Genomic DNA, 18,425 nt, shown 5'->3' with positions numbered 1-18,425 from the left:
CATGGACATTTTCATTGCCATAGAGCACTCTAAAAGACATAAAGAACTTCAAAATATTGACCTAAGACTCTCCACCAGAAAAATGTGCAGTCATAACTAGTCTTTACTGGAAGACATGCAATCACCACTACTAGTTTGCGAGGGAGATCATTTTTGAGCTAGTGCTCTTCCACTGGGATATGCCAGGCTCTTGACCAAAGTAAACTGTATGGGGCCCAGCTGGAGAATCACATGGGCCCGTAGAGAGGAGGACAAGTAGGACATCTAGGGAAGGGAAAGCAAGAAGAAGGAAGTACACACATAAACACACACGGGCACCCACACACGAGTGGGAACCGAATGAAGCCACCTGGGCATGGCTTTACCAAATTGGAAGTGGAATACTCAGTGCAGGATGGCTACCTAACATTCCCAGACAAATACAGATAAAGGAGAGAGGCTCTTCCTTAGAACCAAGAACATTCATGAACTCAAGTTTCACATCTCAGTTTCACTATGAATAACAAGCTCTTGGGATTTCCTGCCTAAGGTGGCCCTAGAAAGATCCACTCTGTGGAGACAGCAAGGGACTTCCTCCTTTCTACCACCAACTCCATCAGATGATTAATAAGCCCTTCAAGGAAGCATGAATCATGCTTAGAATTCATTTTACAAATGGAAAATATCTCATAGTGAGTGACAATAATATCTAAATAACTGTGTTTTAGGCATAAATCGAGGAAGTTCAGAGAACTCCCTGTGTGTCTAGTCACATTCTTGACAGCTTTTAGAAAGACTTTGATCCTGCTTTTAATCAGTCCTGGGGCAGCTGGTCTTCCAGGGCTCCTGCACAGGTGTTTTGTGGCAACACAGTTCCCATGACACCCGCATCTGCATCTTTGCTTCAAGCCTCACCCCCACCCCACCCCCCACCTCCCCTGCCGCAAGCGTCTCGCAGGCTCTGTGTTCCTTGCTTCTGCACTTGGGACTGAGCGGATTGTTCTCATTCTGACTTCTTTCTCTCATACACAGAAGGAAGCTGTTTTCCTTGCTCATATTGTATTGTTAAAAAACACTCCCAAATATGTCTCTTTGGCCCAAAAATTGTTTTGAGCTGAAGACAATTGAGAAACAGTAAAAGCAGAGAAAGCTCCCTTCCCCCTTTCTGCCAGAGGCAAGATACAAATTCTCCTGTTACCAGAGTCAGACTGGAGGACTCCAGGAACACACCTCACTCCACTAATTTCCACCATGGTTTACCTTCTCTGTGTTTGCTGCCCCTGGAAGCCTGAATCTGCTTTCCTTTGTCTTGTTAGGTCTCTGCAAACATACTGCTTTTTGTGCAAGATGGACTATGAACTGGAATTCTGAGCCGCCATTCTGAGTTACTTTTTTTTTTTTTTAGGGTTTTTCTGCATGATGTGGGCTGCATGCAGCTCACGGTCTTTCTCTCGTTAAACTGTCTTTTTGTTAAAGAGCTCCGTCTGAAAACCCAGGGTGGGTGGAGGTACAGTTTTGCCTCCCTTACACCACTAACGTGCATTTACTAAGTTTGTTTCCTTCCAACTTCTAAGCCCCTTCATTGATGCCAGATCCATGTTGAATCTGCACAAATAAGGTGCTTGACACAGAGACCTTGATTTATGGGCTTTCTATGTCCTATTTCTGAACATAATTAATTTAGTGGCTACTGGAATTATACATCGAGAATGAGAATGGGCACCTGATAAAAATAAGCAAATGTTTTTCTCTTTATCACAATAAAAGTTTAATCTTTTTCTCTGATTATATAATAATGCATATCAGTCATAATGTATTTGAACTACAATAACTATAGGGAAAAGAGTAAGGGATCAACTTTGTAAAAGTTGAAGAACAGAGTATCAGTGAATATTTCATTCATCAGATGACCACCATGGTCATTATTCCTCTCTGCCTCTCTTCATCCATAAATACACATTCAACTAATTTTACAGAAATGAGTTCTTATCATGCATGCAATTTATGTCATGGACACCTTCCTTTTTCAACACAGGGGTCTCGTTGCTGTTTGTTAGTCCATTTGTCTGACATGCAGCCCCCTCTTGTCTTCTTCCTCCAATGAATAACTCCCCCTATCCTGCTCTCTGGTTCCTCTTCATTAACAATCTAGATATAGGGGAACCTGGGTGGCTCAGTGGTTCAGTACCTGCTCAGGGAGTGATCCTGGGTCCTGGGAACCACTGATCACTGCTCAGGGAATGATTTTTGGGGTCCTGGGGTCGAGTCCCTCATCGGGCTCCTCTCAGGGAGCCTGCTTATCCCTCTGCCTGTGTCTCTCATGAATAAATTTTTTACAAAAATCTAGATAGTCTTCTACATTTTTCTTTCTTGCTCATATTGTATTGTTAAAAAACAAAATTCAATCGACTAATTTGAAGATCTAATTGGTTTTATTAAACGATTCGTGAATCAGGCAGCATCCCATCTAGCATGTAGAGGGGAGCTCTGTCAAATTGAAGAACAGGAAAGTTTTTTTTACGGCGGAGGAGTAGGAAAAAGGAAATTATTAGCAAAGAATGCATTGTTTTAGGCAAGGCTGCCCTCCTGAGGGGACAGGAAGGGTCTCTGAGCAGATTACCTACTAGTATTGACCAGAACATTCCAGGTTGGCTGGTTAGAGGTTACATTCCTGGGGGAGGTGAAACTGTAATTAAGTTAGATATTAAGTCTTGGTTTACTAAGTGACGCCTTAATGTAGAGGCTACTGTGGGCCTCTGGTTTTCTTTTAAGCAGTTCACACACATACTCACTCATGTAAGGGGGAAAGAAGTTTGTCATGATTTCGTCCATGAAATGGAATTATATTACATATATTTCTCTGATTCCTTCTTTTCTCACTAATGATAGCCACATAGAAAAACCCCCAAGTCATCCAATATGGATTCAACCTTTTCTCATTTAAAAATCTCATTATTCCAGAGTTTAGCTAGAGCAAAATTTTCAAGGCTTTCCTAGTAAGGATGGGTATGCGCTCTGTTTCCAGATTTCACCTCTGTGACAATGGAAGGGAATCTTAAGTCCACTCTACTATAGTACTTTTTTCCCTCATCTTTGCAGATTCATTAAAGAGATTTTATGTTCTACTCTGTACCACCGTTTAGTGACTTGTGGAATGGTGGCTCAGAACTTTTTGGAGATTATGAATGTCTTTGAAGATGTCATGAAGGTGATAAATCTCTCTTGAAAAATGTGTTTATATTTTTAAAAAATTGCTTATAGTTTTAGTGGTCTTAGACCCAATTTCAAGAATTCTTGAAATTGAGAAAAACCATGCACAGCAAAGATGCTCCTGTCATGGTCATAATCATCCCCTAAATCTCCAGACCTCTTCCCTTGTGATGGTGACTGGTAACAGATGATAGACTCAGCACAGAATGGGAGGGCAGGCAGTGGAGAAGGGAGCACCCACACCCTTCTCTGTAGAAGTGCAAAGTACTTTACAGGCCACTAGATAAATGTCCCTGCACATCCTGACTTGTGGGAGCTTGGAGACTTCTAGCAGGTGATTGCTGCCTTCCATGCAACCTTATCACTTACATGTAAGTCCATTTAGTCTCATAAATTTGCCACTTGTCATTGCTCATGTTGTCTCAGTTCTCATTCTTATAGAGTGAATGTGTGTAATGATTCCTTAGAACCAAATTTTTGAATGACATGTAGGGGATGATGACAGGCCACCCTGAGGTTGGCCACTTTGGCATGGAGATTTTTTTCAGTTGAAAATAATCAGGGCCCAAAAGACTTACTTGGAAAGAAACTTTGACCTTCCCCTAACTGTCTAAAAGAATTTAGAGGGCCTGCTCCAGGAAGAGAGAGAACTGCATTATGATATGAACAGGTTACAATGGACAGGGAGGAACCCAGCAATGCCTGTTTGTTCAAAGTCCTCTCTTTGTCCCATTGTTTCTGAGTGTCCAGCAAACATCTGTTACTAAACATGTACTTTTTGTCGCCTTCTTGTGATTTTCATTCCTCCCCTTTGAAGACCCTGCCCCCTACTTGCTTCTGCCTTTCCAGGATGACATTTACATTTCATTGCTCCTGACTGCCTCTAGAATCTCATGTCTATGGGGATTCCCCACACTTATGAAATTAAATTTTATTTTTTCCTATTAATCTGTCTCATGTCAATCTGATTCTTATTCTAATTAGAAGAACCTGAAAGGGCAAAGTAAATTTTTCCTCCCCGACAGATGCATGCAAACTGAATTCCCTACACCATTTATTCTTGCCTGTTGACCAGAGTTCTAGTGGCAAAAATCAGGCCCAAACTCCAGCCAAGAGCTGCCTCCACTCCCCTGTCCCCACCTACACAAGACAGGAGGAACAGTTGTATCATATGCTCAGACTGATGGGTGAGAGACCAGGAGAGCCTTCCTGAGTGCCAGCCCCTGTTTCTGTAGTGACAATATTAACAAATAGGCTGGAGATGCTGTGGTTAGGGAATTGGACTCCATGTGTCACCTCTCCTGTGTCTGTTTCCCCTTCCTCATGTGTCCTTAAAGAGATTGAGGCCACAGCCGAAGACTGTAAGGCACTGGGGATAGGCAAGGTTAGGTGTTCTAGGCCAAGGCTGAAACCTTACCACTCAATGATACATATGGTATCACCTTTGGAGTATCTTTTGCATTTTAGAAATACATAATTTTAAATAACAACTTCTGGGGTGCCTGGGTGGCTCTGTCGGTTAAGCATCTGCCTTTGGCTCAGGTCATGATCCCAAGGTCCTGGGATTGAGTCCTATGTCAGGCTCCCTGCTCAGCAGGGACTCTGCTTCTCCCTCTCCATTCTGCCTGTGCTCCCTATCCCTATCTCTCCATCTCTCATATAAATAAATAAAATATTTAAAACAAATCTCTCTGTTTAAGTCACAGGTTGATGGGATCAATCATTACTTTACATTGAAGTGATGGGAAGGGATGGGAAAGTCTTCCTCTGACTTTCGAGCTCTTCCAGCTGGACTAAAGAAATAAATTTACATGAGACAAATTAACAGGAGAAAAACCCCCATGGTTTACTATGTGCCCACAGAGACCGTGTTAAGATATTGAGACCTGAAGATATGACCAAGGCAGGCAATTGTTATACTTTGGAGGCAGAGAGCCGGGAAATCTGTGGGGCATTGACAGGACAAAGAGAACATAGCTTTGGCAGCTTCAGATACTAAGAAGTTGTGAACAGACTTTGGGCTGGCATAGCACATCAGCAAAGAGTACGAGGGTGGTTGACATGGCCTTCTTGGCTCTGAATTTCCCACGTGTGGTGACAGGGACATGTCTTTACCTCCTGGCACAGGTAGGGCACCTTTCACCTGGATGTTTTTCTCTTGCTTTCAGGGGGACAGAGGACAGTCTCAGTGGCCTTCCTGCCCAGGCTGTCTCTTGAGTAACTTTTATTTTAAATAATTGATATGCCTCAGTGGCACATTTTGGGCCATAAGAAATATATAAAGGAAATATATAAAGGAAATATATAAATATATAAAGGAAAATAGAAGCTGCATGAGTCTAAGGTGGCAGAATATTTATGGAAACCACAACCTCCTCATCCCAAAGAGATGAGGTATCAGTGGGGGAACACTGAACCCATTATGCATGATGAGCAAGTGTCACTCATCAATCTGCAGCCTCAGGCCAGGGCTATATGTGATGTCAAGAAGCCACCACAGAGCAGAGAGGATGAAGGCCCAGGATGGGACCCCAAGGAAGGAAGGGAATAACCAAGGAAAGTTTTAGAGCTAATGATTATGCAAATTCTATTGCTAGGTGAACCTTGATCAGGTTACCTCAGGCACCAAGTGTAGGAGAATGGAAAATTCAGGGAAAACCATTTTAAGAAAAGCAAGTTAACGTCACAGGCTGCTGACAGCAGAATATCCCAATTCCCCAAAACCCCATGTCAGAAGATGACAAACTTGAAAATAGTCATTGATTGAATTTTAATGAGTCAACCAAGTATTCCTGTAAAACTAGTACCAAAAAGGGACCCCAAATTCCCTGCTATACTCATACCATGGGAAAATCCACTGTTTTGATACATCCTATTGCTGTTTTTTTACCTACGCCTCCTATTTTTCTGTGGGGATAATCTGCACAGTGAGCAAATACTGTAATTTCAGCTTTCCTTGTTGTCGTTGGCACTCCAGCTGCCGTGTCTGGCTGGATTTCAGTTATGACAGGGATCCCTTCACATTTTCCTTGTTACTCATGATGCCAGTGCCTGGTTGGCCCTGTTCCTCCTGGTGCCTCTCCTGCTTTCCAGCCTTTAGCATTATTTGTCCTAGTAGCATCTCCCTTTGACTTCACTGGGAGCTCAGACCTGGGAAAGTCTTGAAGGTGTTAAAAAGGGAGAAAGTAAGGACCAAACATTGGTGTGGGCGCTCTGTATGTCAAGCACTGGACCAGATGCCGTTAACACATTACCTTGTTCAAGCACATAATGGCTCTGAGACTTTGATGGTATGCCCACTTTGCAGATGAGTTCCATGAAGCTCAGAGAGTTTGAGTAATCTGCCAGTGGCCAACCAGCTAGCGAAGGAGGTGGAACCAAAATGTGGTATATCCACTTTCACTGATTCCAGCGTCAGAAGCTGGGAAAGCGCTCCTCACAGCCAACTCAATGTCCTATCAAAGGCAACAATCATTCTCCTTGTTAGAGAAACAGAAGGATTTTCCTGGTTTGTTTTGTTCTTGTCTTTTTAGAAGACACTGTATTTGGAGCCCTTCTGCTTTTAAATAACAAATTTGTATTGCTATATAATATATGCACAGAAAAGTATCCAAATTATAAATCTCAAATTATTGATCTCAAAGTGTTTTCACAAAGTGAACACTTGTGTAACCATAACTGGGCCATTTTATTTATTTAGTGTTTTTTATTTCTTCTTCAAGAGTTTCTTAAGTTTTCTGTGGTTTTTCTAGCTATTGACTATTAATGGAAATTTTTATTAGAGAATGTCTCTTCAGAGGGAGATTAATTCCCAATTTTCATCATGAAGGAATTTGGCCTGCTCACATCTGGCACCAACCAAAAACTAGCCATTGCATAAGTAGGGTTTTTTATACCTCTGTCTGGAGCAACTGTCTTCTTTCTTCCCTGGCCAAAAAGACGCTGGCCTACAACTTGTGTGGCAGCCCTAAACATACATGCATGTGTTCAGAGAATTATGGGAAGACCTCTGCTCTTAGAAAATCCTGTAGAGGACCCCTTAACTCTCCCAATTGCTATCCCAGCTGAAATCTGCCTGTTCTCTCCACTGTCCCACATGCCACCACCAAAGCCAAAGCTTCAGGAGGGCCAGGGCTGTGTTCACTGATTGACCTGTTCCCCTGAAAATAAAGAGCTGCAATTTGAGGAGCATGGATTCACATAGAAACCCAGTAGTGTCCCACTGCAAGGTGAAAGCAAGGGGTTTTACGAGGAAAAAAAGGAAGCAACTACATGAGTTGGAGGAAAAGAAAGTGTTCTATGGGCGCTAACAAGCTATGCTACTATGTTCCATATTGATCGACTACTGATTCTACCTGCAGGAAGTCCATCCTGTGATCAGAACATCTGTTCTCTCCCTGACTTCTCAGGAAATTGCTCAGAACAGTTGCCAATTTGCCAGCCTGGAGGTTAGGACACAGCTCAAACCAGGGTGGGTGAGGGGGCTCCTCTGCCGTGGCTGCTCGGGCTCTAGTTCTGAGGCTGTGGTGGGTCAGTTCCTCACCCCCTCCACCCCACCCTTCACCCCTGCAAGCAGACGAGTGCCTGGCGCAGAACGGGTGCTTGGTAAATATTTGATGAAGGAATAGATGAGAGCAGGACACTATTCATCCAATCTGAACATCTTCCATTTATTTAACAGTTCATTAACCTTTAGGTCAGCAGATAGTCACCCTCTGCTCTGCTCCCCACTTGCCGCCACCTGGAATCAATTCCCAGGTCCTGCTGCTGCACTTCCTAGTCATCATGTGCATCTTGGGGCTTCTTTTTCCTATCCCATTTGGTCCATATGCTTGTCACTTTGTACCTAGAGTTTGTTCATCTAATTGGTCTTCTAATTCCATTCCTCTATGCAAGACACATTGTTGCTGGAAAGCTCCTACATTCTCCTTTTGACCATCCCCTTTCTCAAAAATTAATACATAAACTAAAAGGGGCTACCTCAGAATAAGAGGATTGCAAATGATTTTAACTTCCTTCTATGTACACTGCCACATTTTCCAAATTTTCTAGATAAAAATTTTAATTAGAAATTCCGATGTATATTGTTTTTTAAAAGATAATATTCTTTCAACCAATAATTCCTCAAGTATTTACTGACTGTGTGCAAGGTACGGTTTTAGGTTCTAGGGACACAGTTCTTGCTGTTAGGGAGCTCACAGTGTAACTGGGGAGACAGTAGAACATCCTAATCAACTGAGAAAGATGTGTCCTGGGGCAGCTAACCCTGGGGGCCCTACAGAGATCAAGATGTGACTCTGTAGTCTTGGAGCCTGAGAAGGGGAAGCACACAGGAGAGACACACACCCTTCTCTCTGAGTCAGGAAAGGCTTCCCAGAGCTTAACGGAGTCTTAAATGGGGTGAGAATATAGAGAAAACAGGGGGTGTGGAAGGTGAATAGGGAAGAGAACTGCAAAGCCCAAAAGAATGGAGCAGAGGTGTGTGTGTGTGTGTGTGCACGTGTGTGCATGTACATGTTTGTGAGTGTGCATATGTGTGCACACGTGTGCATATGCATGAATGTGTTACATGTGTGTTATGTATGCATGTGCCTGTTTGTGCATACAAGTGTGTGCGTCTGTGTGCATGTGTGCACTGCGCATGTGCATCATGCATGCAGGTGTCCATGAATGTGTGTACAGGTGTGCATGTGTATGCATGTGTGTGTCTATGTGCATGTGTGCATGTGCGTGGGGCTGCGGAGGAAAGCAGGGGCCTGGATTATGCTATAGTTCTAGTTCAATCCTGAGGGCTCTAGGAGGATCTGAAGAATTTAAGCTGGGGCAAGACAGGGTTGAATTTTATTTAGAATGTCTTTCTGGCAGCTACACAGAGAATGCATGAGAGAAAGGCAAAGTTGTAGTCCAGTTTACCAAGGGCAGGTTTCTTGGTCAAAGTATGACAAAGACATCTATCTCCAGGATCTGGTCCTCCCTCCTTTTGCAGCCCACCCCCCCAACCAGTGACCCACGCAGGGTATCAAACACTGTAGATGGACGATCTCCATCTGGGTGATGTGGGTGTGGCCAGCATCTTGTGATTTCCTGGGCGAAAAGCTGATTTTCCACCCTGGTGAGGCCCCATATTCTTCTTGGACGATCACTGTATTAGCTCAAAAATTATACTTTCTCTTCAAAGGCTAATTCCTTCGTGTACACCTAAGCTTTTGTCAGTTTTTTGTACTTCAATTTGAAACAATCTCAGATCCCTTTTTGCTGCTTTAATCCTCTTTTGCCTTAGTCAGAGGACAGCAGTGATGTGGACTGGGGTGGAAATCAGAGGTCTGGGATTGGAAAATGAAGGCTAACCATAAGGCCAGAAGCTCCCAAGTCAAAAGATGAGCTTCCAGAACTTCCTAGAGGTATAGGGGAGTTGTGGGGCAAATCTGGAATGCTGCCTCTCGAAGTGTGGTTCAGACCAGCGGCAGCAGCTTGACTTTGGAATTTGCTAGATGTGCAAGATTCTGGCTCCTTCCCCAGACCGCCTCGATGAGAAACCCTAGGGTAGGGTCCAGCAATGGTGCTCTGGGGACCACCACTCCGGAGTTTACAGGGGAGGATGGAGGATTCATGTGAAGACCTGAGTCTAGTTTCTTCTCCCTCTTTTCCCTTCATGCTCCACAGCCACAAAGATGAAACCAGATAAGAATCAGGTTTCAGAGAACTTCAAATGGCTGCATTCAAGGAGGTCCTATTTAAAAGCCCATTTAATAATAAAACCAAATGAAGTAATGACACATGCTACAACTTGGATGAGCATTGAAAAAATTATGCCAAGTAACAGAATACAATCATAGAAGACAAACTATTAAATGGTTCTATTTATACAAAATGTTCAGAATAGGCAAATCTGCAGAAATACAAAGTAAATGAGGGTTTAAGAGGAAATGGGGAGTGACTGCTAATTGGTACTGAATTTCCTCTGGGTGATGAAAATGTTCTGAAATTAGATTCTGGGGCTTGCACAACTCTGTAAATATACTAAAAGCTACCAGATAGTACACTTTAAAAGGGTGAATTTTATAATATGTAAACCATATCTCAATAAGCAATAAAGACTATAGTGATGTTAGGAATTAGCAATAAGTCATTTAAGAATAAATAATACTTTACTAAAAAAATAAATAAAAGCCCATTTAAAAAGAAAAGAAAAGGCTGCCGAGTCCCTATGATGTCCCAGCTACTTTTGAGGCACAAGAAATACAAAGATGAGTGCCAGCCTGCCGCGGAGGAGCCTGTGCACACCTGTGCATGTGCATGAGCACGTGGGCATGTGTAAGCATTGGGAATGAGAGAGGATGGAAAGTAAGGAAGACTTTTTGGCAATGAGCAATGAGCTGGAGACCGTCAGACAGCAGCGGGAAGGGGCACCCTTGTTGAGGGAGCAGCCTCGAGAAAGACACATGCCTTCCTGCGTCAGTGCCGGAGGCTTAGAGATACAGGAAGGCATTGCAGGAACCCAAGGAGGCAGGAGTTGGCTTTTTTTCTGGTGGCTCCATTGTGATTTCACAACCTGTATGGGAAAGAGGCATCTGCCTCCTGGTTACTCTCCATCTTAATCAAAGTGCTACATGGCACCCAACTTCATTTCCTGGGTGTCCTCCAAGGACTTCCCCATAGGGATTATACCGTTTGCTTCTTCCCAAACTCCCAGCCGCTCACGGGACAGTCTGCCACTACCCACACTTTCCCCAGGCCAGGCTGATCCCGGAAAGACTGCTTTCTCCTACTCAACATTTTCATGCTTGCTTTGTTCCAAACAATGAACGTGTTCCTTAGGAGGTTTCCAAAGAAGTATGAGATATCTGTTCTCACAAGATTCCAACCTGGTCATGAACATAAGGCCCCAACCAAAAATAAACATAATAACAACATAGACTGCATATGATCTATGGAAGAATTGTGGGATCCTGAAAGGCCATAGCTGACCAGGGGCCAGCAGGCTGTGGGTCGCATCAGGTACACCTGCTGCCCTGGTACAGCCTAAGGCTAGATATGTTTTCTCATTTTAAAATAGTCAAAAAATAGAAAGAAAAATAATACATCAAGACATCTGAAAATTATAAGAAATTGGAGTTTCAGTGTTTATAAAGAAAAATTTATTGGAGCATACTCACATTTGTTCTGCTATATCTTGTCAACGGCTGATTTCTTGCAGCCAAGCAGAGCCAAGGAATCAGGAGAAACACCATACAGCCTGAAGAGTCTAACACACTTCCTTGTGTGCAAGAGAAACAATCCCTAAAACAGGGCAGCAGGCCCAGTGTGCTCAACCAGCAGTAACACGACCCTCCCACTCATCAGCTTTCTCCTTTTCTTGGCTCCCCAGCACTTTCAAGAAACCCTATGGCTTTGGTTGGAAAGTGTTGCCACTATGGTCGCTCTGAGCAGAGGAAGATCGCCTGGGGCATCTAGAGATCCCTAGAAAAAAAAAAAAAGAGCATTGAGCTGGGCTTTGAAAACCGGTAATGTTTAGAAAGAGTATCAAAGTGTAGTTTCCGAAAAGTTAAAAACATGACTTGTATAAGGATCTATTCAACTAATTGATGAGAGAATGAGCAGGATGGTGAAACTAGTCCAAAGAATATTTGAGAAACTGAGTGTGCACAAGCATTTGAGTAATTTGAGGCTACAAAAGGCTAGTTAATGTCCTACAAGATGATAAAACCACAACCATTGGGGACAGAAATCACTGATATTGCTAATAGGCAAAAATTACAAATTAACATGGGGCTTCACTAAGTCTAGAGTTTCAATCAATAGTGAAAAAGGAGTCAAACAAATAACAGCACATTCCCCTACATGATTAGATACTCCTTGGGTGGGCCAGTCACATGGTGCTCTACAGCACATTGAAAGGACATGTTGTCCTCTCCTTGCCCGAAGGACAAAGGGTAGAGAAAAGTATCCCTTTAAGGCCTTGTTCCCAGAAAATGTTGAGAGGTGAGAACGTACATGGGTTCTGGGCCCGTTTTGGAAGCTGGCCCCTCCCCAGGAGCTGGTGAGGCTCCAGCCCTACATTCCTGTGTAGAAGCAGCTGCCCTCTCCTTGATCATGCTTCCAACCTATGCTGTATATTTGACCTTCTCAACCAGGATTGCCCCAATTTCCAAGGGAAATAAATATTAAGTTTCCTTTTACCCTTTGAAAAGCATTTATTTAAGAATTTTTATTTATTCATGAGAGACACAGAGAGAGAGCGAGGCAGAGATACAGGCAGAGGGAGAAGCAGGCTCCCTTAGGGAGACCGATGTGGGACTTGATCCCTGAACTCCAGGATCATACCCTGAGCCGAAAGCAGAGCTTAACCGCTGAGCCATCTAGGTGTCCCTTTGAAAAGCATTTAAAGACCGAATGTCCAAAAACAACCCTAAAGCACCAAAGAAATGACAACATGAATTCATTTTTGTCCATCTTATCAAAAAATAATGGCATGTTATTACTGTTTTGATTTGCATTTTGCTGGCTACTAGAGAGACTCAGTATCTTTACATATACACTTTTCTGTGAATTTCCTTCTTATAATTTTAGCTTTAATATTTCAATTTTTATTGAGTTACTTTCTTTCATCTTCCATATCTGTAACAGCTCTTTCATATTTATAAAGGAAATGACTCTATCTACTATATTCATAGCAAATATTTTCTCCAGGCTGTCATTTTGACTCAGTTTACGGTGCCTTTTAACATTCCAGACATTTGAGGAAAAGTTTCCTAAGTGATAATATCTGCCCATCTTTTTCTTTAGGCTTTTAGATCTCCTGTATTGCTTAAGTGTATCTCCCATACTCTTAAAGTAATCAAGATATTCTCATAAACTGTCTTCTTATATCTTATCTTTTTTCTTACACATAAGTCTTTAATCGATCCCTAATTTAATTCTACATGTGTGAATAGGAAGCTTGTGTTTTTCTTCTCATAGCCAGCTGTCCCAGAACTACTTTCCAAATGCACCATCATGCCCCCAATAGAATTAAAATGCTACCTTTGTCCTACATCGTTTTCTTGTAAACTCTCTCTTCTTAACTTTCTTGTTATAGATTAATTCCTAAACTCTTGTCAAAATCCTCTTTTTGAATACAGGCCAAAGTTTCTCCAGGTTCCTATAACTGCATATGATTCAGCTGTTCACAGCTGTCTAGACGTGTTTGCTGAAAACAAGTGGCGCTGTTCCTGGAGCTCTGGGAACCGCGACACAGCTGTGCAGATGCCTGTCCAGACAATGCCACTGTGGTTTTCCTTTGCACATACATCTTCAAGTGGGCTCCTTCTACAGACTAATCCTTTCTAAGCATGATTCAATTAACAAGCAACGTGTTAAGGAAAGGATATCAAACACCAAAATCTGGTTTACAGCTACAGCTACCAGGGGGTGCTCTTTCAATGCGAAAACTGTGCCAGGACACATTCATTCAAACACTTTTCATTCAATACTGAGCACCCGCTATGTGACAGCTACATTCCAGACACTGAAGGTATATAACAGTAAACAAAATAGACAAAAATCTTTACCCTTGTGGGGTGAGATGGAAGAGATGGGTAACATGTGGTAAAGTATGCAAATCATAAGCATACAGCACAGTTAACATTTACACATGTATCTATCTGTGTAACTGCCACCCACATCAGGAGAGAATATGTCCAGCTCCCCAGGCTTCCTTGTTCTCCTTCCCTCCAATGGTAAGAACACTTCAAATGTAACTACTATCTAATGAGTATCAATAAATATTTGTTTTGCCAGTTCCTGAGCTTTATATAAATAGAATCATAATGTGTACTATCTTGTGTCTGGCTTCCTTCACTCCTGTTGTTGCATCCAACTGAAATTTATTCTTTATGTTGTGTGGTATCCCATATTATGAAAATGTCACCATTTTTTATCCATTCTGGATATTTCATTATTTCCATTTTGGGGAAATTGGGAATAAAGTTGGTATGAACATTCTTATAACGTTCTTATAATGGATTTGGCTGGTTCAATTGCACACACAGTATATTTATATATAGTAAATTATATATATAATATATATGATATATATCATGTATGTGTATATATCGTGTCTGTTATATATAATATGCTGTCTTGGTGTCTTTCATCATTCTAAGCCTCAAAAATTTTGTGTGTGTGATGGTATCTGTCCATCTTTTCTCTTAGCTTTTAGATTTCCTGTGTTGTTCATAAATCTATGTATGTTTATATAGAATATACATATATTTATGTATCAAAGAATTCATATACAGAGTATATTTTAAAACTACTGATCAATAAGAAAATGATAGACATTTCAATTTTTTAAAAAATAGGCTAAAAACTAGGACACTTCACAAAATAGAGACTATTCCAGTAGTCAATAAGCACATGAAAACACACTAATTGGGAAAGGTACATTAAAATTAAGTGAAAGATCCCTGGATGGCTCAGCGGTTTAGTGCCTGCCTTTGGCCCAGGGCATGATCCTGGAGTCCTGGGATCGAATCCTACATCAGACTCTCTGTATGGACCCTGCTTCTCCCTCTGCCTGTGTCTCTGCCTCTCTTTCTCTCTGTGTCTCTCATGAAAAAAATAAAATAAAATCACGGTGAAATACCAGCACTCCAAGCTACCAGAATGGCTAAGATTAAAATGACCCAACATATTTCCCAAAGCAATCTACAGATTTAATGCAATCCTTATCATAACACCAATGGAATTTTTAACAGAGCTGGAACAAACTATTGTAAAATTTGTTTGGAGCCACAAAAGGCCTTGGATAACCACAGCAATCTTGAAAAAGAAAAACAAAACTGAAGGCATCACAATTCCAGATTTCAAGTTATATTACAAAGTTGTAGCAATCAAAACAATATGGTATTGGCATAAAAATAAACACATAGATCAATAGAATAGAACAGAAACACAGAAATAAAACCATATTTATATGGTCAATTATTTTTGATGAAGCAGGAAAGAAAACACAATGATAAAAAAACAGTTTCTTCAATCAATGGTGTTGGGAAAACTGGACAGTGACATGCAAAAAAAATGAAACTGGATCACTTACACCATACACAAAAATAAACTCAGAATGGATTAAACACCTAGATGTGAGACCTTAAACCATAAAAATCCTAGAAGAGAGTACCAGCAGCAAATTCTCTGATATTATCTTTAGTGATATTTTTCCAGATCTGTCTCCTGAGGCAAAGGAAATAAAAGCAAAAATGAACTATTGGGACTTCATCAAGATAAAAAGTTTCTGCAGAGTGAAGGAAACAATGAACAAAACTACAAGGCAACCTATGGAATGGGAAAAGATATTTGCAAATGACATGTGTATAAAGGGTTAGTATCCAAAATTTATAAAGAACTTATCAAACTCAACATCCAAAAAATAAAAAACTCAGTCAAGAAATGGGCAGAAGACATGAACAGACATTTCTCCAAAGAGACATGCACATGGTCAATAGAAACATGAAAACATGCTCCACATCACTTGTAATTAGGGAAACACAAATCAAAATCACAATGAGAAATCACTTTACACCTCTTAAAATGGCTAAAATTAACAAGTCAGGAAATAACAGGTGTTGGCAAGGATGTGGAAAAAGGGAACTCCTTACACTGTTGATGGGGATGCAAAGTGGCACAACCACTCTGGAAAACAGTGTGGAGTTTCCTCAAAAAGTTAAAAATAGAACTATACTATGACCCAGCAATTGTACTACTAGGTATTTACCCAAAAGGTACAAACATAGTGATTCGAAAAGGCACCTGCACCCCAATGTTCACAGTAGCAATGTCCACAATAGCCAAACTACGGAAAGAGCCCAGATGTCCATTGACAGATGAATGGATAAAGAAGATGTGGTCTACATATACAATGGAATATTACTCAGCCATTAGAAAGGATGAAATCTTGCCATTTGCAATGACGTGGATGGAACTAGAGGATATTATGCTAAGGGAAATAAGTTAGCCAGGGAAAGGCAGTTATCATATGATTTCAGTAATATGTGGAATTTAAGAAACACACAGATCAATATAGAGGAAGGGAAGGAAAAATAGAATAAAAACAGAAAGGGAGACAAACCATATGAGACTCAACTCTGGGAAACAAACCGAGGGTCACTGGAAAGGAGGGAGGTGGGGGAGAGGGTTACTGGGGGATGGGCAGGAGGGAAGGCACATAATGTAATGACCATTGGGTGTTATATGCAACTGATGAATCACTGAACCCTACCCCTGAAACTAACGATACACTATATGTTACCTAAATTGAATTTAAATAAAAATTTTAAACAAAGATAGCACAATTAATTAACTTAAAAAATCAAAATTAGAAAAAAACTTTTGAGTAATTTTCAATCAAGTATGTATTACCCTTGAGCAATGAGTCAACTTCTAGTTCAAACAGAAAACTTTTGGATCCATGGGACATGGAGAATATCAGTGATATCTGTAACATTTTCTTTCTATAATAGACACAATATCTATTATAAAAATAAAATCATATAACAAATGTAACAAATTATTACAATATACATTAGAGATATACACCATAATACATGTTATATGTAAGTACATAATAAATTATTTTTTAGAAAACAAACAAACAAACAAACAGCTTGAAGCAAATACCACAAACCCAGGGTATGGAGCAGCACACTCACCACCTGGGTTTGCAGAACATCAATTGAAGTTTGCCTTTTATGACAGTGGGTCATGGGTGGTGGAGGGAGGGAAAGGTCCCGTGACTGGGTAAGGGGTCCCAAGATGAGGAGGTCAAGACTGCAGAGCCGAGGCTGAAACCAGAAGCTACCTCCAAGAAATACAAGAACTCGAGAAGCAAGAGGAAAATGAACTGCAGGACTACAAGTCTCAGGCTGTAGAGGAAAGCAGATAAACTAAGGTACGAACAGCTGAGATGAGATTCCTTCCACCCAAATTCCACTCTCAGGTAGTTCTTGAGCTCTCAGTTGGCCAAGGAGAGAGTTTGAGAGCATGAAAATGGCTGTAACATGTGATTAAATAAGTCAACATTTATAAAGTCTAGTTCATGTTAGGCACTTCTAGGCTCTATTAACCATGAACAACAGAAATGAGTAATGTAATTGGATTGGGGGGAGAAACATAAAGTTTCAAAAAAACCACTCTCCTTAGCATTTCAAGTGTCTCAAATGTTGATTAGAACTAACACAAACTATCATTAATCAGTCAAGATTATTGGGTGAAAAGAACCAATGAGAATATTTTGGGTAATGACACTCAGACGATGGAAAGTTGCCATTTATTTAGCTCATGGGAAGCTCACTTCACGTGTGCTGGATTATTATTATCCCTTGTACAGGTGGGAGTAATGAGGCTCAGATGAAAAACATACAACTACTAGCTGGCAAAACCAAGGTTCAAAAACAGGATCTGACTTGAAGGCCTAGTTTTCTTCACTATTTTGACAGTGACCTATCAAAGAAGAAAATTTTACTCATCTATTCAAAAAAATGTTAACAAATGTCTACTACATATCAGACATTTTTTCAGGCACTGAGAATGCAGTGATATTTATATAGGATGCAACTTACTTTTTATTTAGAAATTTCCATCGCTATATGATGGCTTCCTCACTGTCCTGAAAAATACAGAGTCTGGCTGGAATCAATCTTGAGAAGAGAGAGAAAATACAGTAAAAGTAAGCATAGCCCATATGTCAATAAAATTTTATCCAGGCAATGTTATTTTCTAAATGGAATTTAATGATAGATATATAAACTGTTGAGTACTGAAAAAATATGTAGGAGCAGTTTAGGCCATACTGTTGATTTAAAAAACTTTGTTACATTAATTTTTAATGAATTTATTTTTAGTCAGCTTTACTGATGTATAACTTACATAAAATAAGATATATATTTTGGTGAGTTTTGGCAAATGTATACAAGCAACCACCACAAGCAGGATATAAATCATTTGTTAGTAATGTCAGCAGGATGGCAGAATGGGGATCCTTCCCCATCTGAACACACTGATTCAATAATGCATGGACCTATTCCATTTGTGAGAAATCCAGAAACCAGGTAAGTGGCTCCTGCATCCCAGGTGAGTGCAAAATTAGCCTAATCAAAGCCAGTAGCAAAATTGTGACATGTACTCACCATAGCACCTCCTTCTGGATCAGCGCGATGGGTACGGAGAAAATGCCCAGCTCTCAGCCTCTCCCTAGGGAG

Source organism: Vulpes lagopus, chromosome 10 (assembly GCF_018345385.1).
Source record: "Vulpes lagopus strain Blue_001 chromosome 10, ASM1834538v1, whole genome shotgun sequence".
In the NCBI taxonomy this organism is placed as follows: domain Eukaryota; kingdom Metazoa; phylum Chordata; class Mammalia; order Carnivora; family Canidae; genus Vulpes; species Vulpes lagopus.
This window is presented reverse-complemented; position numbering follows the sequence as displayed.